Here is an 8153-nt window from a genome sequence, read left to right as displayed (position 1 = left end):
TTGTTTCTGTCATGGCAGACTTAAAAAAATATAATTTTTTCACAGGTTGGGTTTTTAATTTGTTGTCCATGATAAATTTCCACTGAGGAATTTATTTTTATTTTTATCTTTATTTTTATTTTTTTTTAAGATTTTATTTATTTATTTGACAGACAGAGAGATCACAAGTAGGCAGAGAGGCAGGCAAAGAGAGAGGTGGGAAGCAAGGTCCCCGCTTAGCAGAGAGCCCGATGCGGGCTTGATCCCAGGACCCTGACATCATGACCCAAGCCAAAGGCAGAGGCACTAACCCACTGAGCCACCCAGGTGCCCCAAGAAATTTATTTTTAGAGTTAGAACTCTTGTTCTCTGTTTTTAGGACTTGGAAGGAAATAAAGGAGTTCCTCTATTTTGTGCTGCTTCTGTTGTCATAACTATCTTCTTTACCTCTGTTTATATCCCCCTCAGTGAAAAGGTCAGAAAGGAATTCCCCAGTAAGCCCACTTTCACTGTCCTTTTCAAGCAATAGCAATAAAACATAAATAGCAACAGGTAAATGGGGTTTAACATGAAGATCAATGGGGGCAAAATTTAATGAGTAAAGTACACTGAAACAAGATTCAAAAGAACTCTATGGTTATGTTCAATCCAGTGGCCACATTTCCAGAACCCTACACTGGAAAATGGTGGATGCAGAACATTTTGGTGGGAGACGATTAGAAATATATTTTTTTTGGTAAATCAAAAATATTATTTAAATAAATGCAGAAATGGAAATGGATATATTATTTAATATTTTATAGAAACCATTCTCCCAAAAATTAATCTACAAAGTCAATGAATTTCTAACAAAACTCTGCAAATTGATACTCAAAGCCAGAATCAAAAATAGCCAAGACAATTTTGTATTCAGAAAGGAGACAGATCTTATCAGATTATTAGTGTTATAAACCTTATAAATCTACAATAATTAAGATAGTATAGTATTGGGGCACCTAGGTGGCTCAGTCAGTTAAACATGTGCCTTGGCTCAGGTTGTGATCCTGGGTCCTGGGATGGAGCCCAGCATCAGGGCTCCTGGCTCAGTGGGGAGCTTGCTTTTCCATTTGCCCCTCCCCCTGCTCATGCTCTTTTTCTCTCTCAAATAAATAAATTAAAAATCTTAAAAAAAAAAAGAGAAAGTATGGTATTTTTGTATAAGATTGGTTAGAAGATCAATGGTGGAGCAGAAAGCTCAATTATGAAGTGAAAATTTAGTTTAATACTTGTGTTTCCCCTTTTCCTTTATCTACATTGCATTAAAATTTTTGAGATAATTTTACTCAATTTATAAAATCCTACTATTTTAATAAAGTAGTATTTAATAGAAAAAAAAACTTCTAAAGAATTACACATTTTAAAAGATTACAGATGATGCATCTATCACATAAAAGTCAAAGACTTTAAGAGTACTTGGTCACGAAATAATGAATGTGTTAGCTCCACTGGGTCATATAATTTTTTTAAGAAGATATTTAAAGGTAGAGTAGACATCCTGAAATAATGACCAGAATGCAGTCATAAGACTAAAAAAAGAATAATTCTTAAAGGAGAGACCCTCCCCAAAGAGAAATAAAATATAAGAACAAATAAAAATAAACCTAAGAACTGCTTATGTCTTAACTTTTTAATGATAAGAAACTTTTTAATGATAAGAAATGATAAGAAAATGCAGATATGTTACTATTTATTTTATGAAATGTCAATGATTAACTATGATATTGATAATTATATAACTACATCTTTTAAAACTCCAATTATAACTGAAATGTTTACATTGAAACCTAGAAAATATTATTCCTTCTAAACATACAATAGGAGCACAATAAATACTACTTGACTTTTAATAGTTTTATCTTTATGAAAGCATTGCACTTTGCTACTGGAACAAAATATATTTGAATGTAAGGTGGATACGAGTTCAAAACATTTTTAAGAACATATTGTATGCAATATAAATACAACAATGCCTGGCATAAGATGGTTGTTCTATATTTTATGATTACTTTCTCACAGAAATATTTGTCACAGTACTAATTTATGAAAACAATGCTAACTGAAACTAAATGGTACTGTCAACTACTAAGTAGTAAATAGCACTTTTTTTTTTTTGCCACCTAGAGCTGATAATTTATTGTTTTAGTATGATCCAGAAGAGAAACAACATAAAGATGTATCTAGAACAATTCCCCACAATTTCCTCCCCTTGTCTCACTGCTCTTTAGACCATATGTAAAACCAGGTGTATCACTGTGGTAAATAAATTACCACAAACTCATTCAAAAAGCAACTTGTCACTTCAGGGGAAGTCACTGATGTGAAATGGAATTAACCACTCTTAAACTGGGGTTAGTCACACTGTATGAGTGAATGATGTTTGCATGTTCTGGTTACCTTTCATGAGAATCAGATGTTTTCCCCCAAATACTTTTCTGAATTGCACACTTCATTAATTTGAATTTTTAAATGTTTTTGGCTGACTGCCATGGTGTTTCTCCTGGCAAAATTGGTAGTTTCTCTTTATAAAAGAAGAAACGTCTATTTTTTAAAGTCAAACCCTACATCAGAATTAAGTTCTAATATATTCTTTCTCCAAAAGAAACTTACTTATTGAAACATGTTGATTTGAGAAATTATCTATTGGGTTAACATAATAAGAAAATATATTTTTTTGATACCAAAGCGTTAATTCCTTATGTACACTCTAAATATAAAACCAGAAACCAGTAATAATTATGAAGAAAGAATTAAATTGCAGGGTGCCATATGTAGTGACTTTTATAGTTGCATTCATATTGATTACATGTAATTTCTAGAACAGACCTCTTTTAACTTTATAAGAGAATACAGCAATTAGACACTTTTACTTCACTACATGATGTATTAGCTAATAGCAGTGCAGAAAAGCTGTTTGAATTTAAATGTGTATTTTCACCACATTTAAAAAATACCGTTTGTTTGAGAAATACAGAACAGATAGTTTAACGTTGCTATTAATTTTTATGATCCTCTCATAGTCTATGAAAAAGAAATCAACATGATTTGAATTGCAAAATTTAAGGTATAAAATCAAGGCATATTTTCCACAGAGCTACTTATAGGATTACTAATATTTTTTGCTTTTTCATATAATATCTGTATTAATGAAGATTGACATTAATAGCTTTTAATAAAATAAGATTTTTGTGCCTCTATAAATCACATGTATATCACTCTCCTTAATGCTTACTCTCTTGCTGCTTCATAATGTGAACAATATATATATTACACATTCTCCCAATTCAAAGACATTCCATTAACCCAAAATGTATAAGATTCTCACACTGCCACCGTAATACCCACATACTTACTAGCATGATACTAATAAAAAAATCAAATTTATGTAAGGTTTTTAAAAGTAATTTAAAGGATTCTAAGAAATGCCTATAATTTGTTCAGAATTTGTCCATTATGGTGAAACTGACAGTCATTCTCTCCTATACAACAATTTTGAAAGAACAGTTTTGATAAGCTTTCTATTTTCCCCCAAAGTTTTTCTCTTAAATAACAAATTTACAGTTTTAGCTCCTTTTTCTGTGGAGTTTTCAAGCCAATGCACATATAAATCCTATTATAGATGGTGATTTTATTCTACAGAAACGCAAAATATGTTGCTTCTGATGAATAAAATTTTGTCTCCATAAATAAAAAATTCCCACTTGAAGTTCACAGTTGAAAGTGACCATTTTAATTTCTTTATTCATGATGCCTTGGCCAGCATGTGTTCCAGAGATGTTTATGACACCAACTTAAAAGATGAGAGAAAGCCTCTCAAATCTGCATGTCTAACTTCACAGATTAGAACAGTTCAACATCCAAAATCCTTCAATTCTTCAGTCACTGCAAGATAACATTTCCATCGTACTCCTTTAATATAAAAACAATTCATTCTAAATACAATGTGTTTCTGAAACCAAATCCTTACCATAAGTAAGAAATCTGGTTTTTTCATGTCTATATTAAGATATCACCCTAAAAGGAATTAAATGAACTGTACCACCAGCAGCTATAAAACAATGCACAGTTAATTGGGCCCCATGAGGATCAAGCTTCTGATGTTGGCCACAGTAGCACACGGACAAAGAACAAAGATTCCCTCAGATGTTTGAACTCAGGACGTGCCAATGATGATCCCTATTTACTGTCCTCCCTACTAAGGCAGCACAAGTCTGTTTCTTCCACAGATTCAGCAGAAAATACTGGCATATGTTACAGATTTGGACTTTTTTATTATTAACCCTCTAAAATAGGAATAGCATCACACTGTTGCCACAGATGAACAGAGAAACTTGCAATACAGGACATGTTAGAAAAGGCTGTGATTGTGGAATACTGGAAAGAATACATTATTTGGATACCTGTGTCTTATTCCCAATTCCACTAACATCTGGCTATATAATTGGTAGGACTCCATTGTTTCTTAAAATAGCAGCATTGATTTGTGTAATCATTCATATTCTTCCATAATTTCCCATATTTTACCCTCATCCAAATTATGCATTAACTTCTTATCAACTTCAACTATAGAAAAATAATTGCTCTATGCAAACAATCATCAAATATAAATATATTTGTGGGTATTTACAATAAATATAAAATGTTACTGTGGGAAAACATAAATATATTAACACTTTCATAGATTATTGGTAATCATGACTAAATATGCACAGATTTCAGTAGTTAATTTTAAATATTTTTAATATCTTAAGTATTAAACTTAAAAATGCACAATTTTGCCAATATCAGAACTTCTATTTTTTTAACTCTTGAAAGCATATTTTTTATTATTATGTTCAGTTAGCCACTGTATAGTACATAATTAGTTTTTGATGTAGTGTTCCATGATTGTTATTTATTTTGAGAAAGAGAGAGAGAGAGAGCGCACAGCAGGGGATAGGGTCAGAGAGAAAGGAGGAGGGAGAAAAGAGAGAGAGAATCTCAAGTGGACTTCCCACTAAGCGCAGGACCTGATGCAGGGTTCCATCTCATAACCCTGAGATCATGACAAAACCAAGAGTTGGAAACTCAGCCGAGGCACCCAGGCATCCCTGAGTAATTCTTTAGTACATCAAAGGGAATAAAGACTGAAATGAGCTCATGTATGTAATGCATGTTGTACCACTTTAAATCACAATTTAATAATTTGATGATCCCTTCTTACTGAATTAGCTTATCAACTCAATATTCACATCTAGTGGCATCTGTAAAATAAAGGGTTATCCAAAACCTTGAGTTTTTTCTAGTGTCTCTTCTATGACATCAGTAATGAAACAGAAAAACAGCAGCAGCTGCGACAACAAAATACCATGTATATGAATCACTCAAGGGAACATACGTGAGGGACTATCACTGGAACTTCTCCATTCCTGCTGGTTCATTCGTTCAGCAAATGTTTACTGAAAACCTGCATTACCTTCAGGTGTAATAGTATGAACAAGAGAGAGAGTCTACTTCATTCAGTTAACAAGCCAATTAAGAAGACTGACATTGAATAAATAATAATAACCTGAAGGTTCTAAGCCTCCACTGTTGGCTAATTTTAGAATCCTAGGAAAGGAAGCTGTGTTTGAGGATTGGCAGTCATCATAGGGACTGGAAAAGTCAAGAATATGAGTTTACTGAGAGATTAGTTATGATAGGAAACATACAGATCAGGATAGGTCACTATTTTCATGGGTAACAAAAGTCAGAATAACTAAAAAGGAATGACTGCAGGACAAGTTCATTGGGAGTTTGTTCCATATATACAGAGAAGATTCAAGGCAGAAATTTTTAGTAGAACCTCAGAAGACCAGTTGGTCTAAAATATTTTAGGCATATCTGCTTGGTGGAATTCAGTGGTGATTAACAAGTATAATAAATACATCCCTTAGGAACAAGGAGATCCTGCTTATAACTATTCTAAGGGCTAAGAGGCATCAACTGGATGGAAAAATCATGTCTGATTTCCCGGACAAAGAGATGCATTGCTGATTTCTCCATCCTCGAAGGAAAACATTTTTCTGGTGTATGGAAGATGGAATTACCTCCTTTCTTATTCATTTACTACTTTTACATAATGTGAATGTATTTTCGGTCAGGACAGGGAATTGAGCTGTTGCTGAAACAGTGATACATTTAAACTACAACTCTAAAGATGTTAAGCATTTGACACCCATTCATGATTTAGTGATAAAAATGATAGAAGTCTGGATATATGATACATTCTCTTATATAAAAAGTGACGATATTAGAAAAATACCAATTAAGTGCCTTTTTGCCCAAGGTCACAGAGCTACTTCATTGGTCTAGGACAGACATTTGAACCCAACTCACGCCTATTAGTTCATGTCACTAAATCTTACTAACAGCTTTCCTAGGACCTGCTTCTCAAGATTAATTTCAGGAAATTCGCTTACAAAGCATTTGCAGAAAATTACCTTCAAGCAAAGGGTATTTAGCAAAAATTATAAAGTTATTAAAAACTTTAATTTGCATATGGACAAAAATTATAACAGATAAAATAAAATAATTAAGAGGAATTTCCTAAAATTCTAAACTTAATAGTGAAACTACATATAACAATGGCTTCAAAACCATTTTATCTAGTAAAATACCTATAATCAAACATCTAAGCATACATTTCTGATTTTAATGTATTCACAGATGTATATCTATAGAACAGGAAGATCATATTTCTTCTCTATTATTAAATATGCCTGCTTCACAATGGAAAAACCCACATTATTTATGTTAAAATATTCAAAGTACATTTTATATTTTCATATACATATTCCCTGGATCCTTTTGATGGTCGTCTGAATTTGTCCATACTCTGTGTGTAAGAGCTCTGTATAAGAGCTTGGTAGATAATTAACACATTTTCTTGTGACTTGCTACTTAAGGGACTGCCAGAGTAGCAGAAACTAACTTTTCTTATTCTGGGCCTGATTAGAAATATTTTAATAGGGGTGCCTGGGTGGCTCAGAGGGTTAAGCCTCTGCCTTCAGCTCAGGTGATGATCTCAGGGTCCTGGGATCGAGCCCCACATTGGGCTCTCTGCTCATCAGGGAGCCTGCTTCTCCCTCTCTCTCTCTGCCTGCCTCTCTGCCTACTTGTGATCTATCTCTGTCAAATAAATAAATAAAATATTAAAAAAAAGAAATATTTTAATATATGATTGATTATATATAAGATTCTAATATTAGTATTGTGCTATTTATTAAAATGCATTTTTTTCAAAGCATGTGAGAGTAAAAATCTGTTGTGTGCAAACTACCACACATATCATTTAGATATAAATTTTCAAAAGATTTCCAGGTTTTGTAAAGGTTTGTAAGTAAACCTTTTCCATCTCTACATACTGTGAATTAGTTTCATGGCCATTTGTCTTTAGGTCTAAACTGAAAATACTTATAATTTTACTTTTTGGTATTTTGCTGCCTAAATGACTTTTTCATTATGCAGGTATTACAGCACTGTGAAAGCCGTGATTAGAATGCATCCAACTTTTTGCTGTAAATTCACAAGCGCACAATTTCCAATGAGACAAGTGTTGAAGTAAGCAAGAATCTAAGAGAGAATGAAATGAATCTAAAAAGGTATCATGTTCTGGTCATATTAGATCATTAGTAAAAATTAAAGTATCACTTGAATTGCTATTTTCCTGTTTTATCAAGCTCCTAAATTTCAGAGCCATCAAGTACATCATCTCAATGATATTTTGCCATGAATATTTGTGGGGTGCTAAAAATAATTTCCATCTGATTGATTTTTAAGATTCATCAGTGAAGCAAATCATCACTCCAAATTACTAGAAGACTGTGTCTACATAAATGAGTATTTTCTGGCCATACTGAATACATATGAGCTAGTACTCACGGGTACAGCTAGATTGTTTTTCATAGCTGATGTCCATTCTGATGGATCACTGTGTCCATTTTTAATGGTTTCTGCCTTGCAGTACTGGCTGTAAAATATTTTTAATAGAATCCCTGAATATATGATATAACATGGTTACATTTAGTAAAATTAAATATTTGTATTCTTGACCATTGAAATACTGTGAGGCAAGTATATAATTGCGCAATAAAGTTAAGAATATCTATTTAGTTTGA

Source organism: Lontra canadensis, unplaced genomic scaffold (assembly GCF_010015895.1).
Source record: "Lontra canadensis isolate GAN:19392208 unplaced genomic scaffold, GSC_riverotter_1.0 scaffold119, whole genome shotgun sequence".
NCBI lineage: Eukaryota > Metazoa > Chordata > Mammalia > Carnivora > Mustelidae > Lontra > Lontra canadensis.
The sequence above is the reverse complement of the archived record's forward strand: the minus strand, read 5'-3'. Positions refer to the sequence as shown.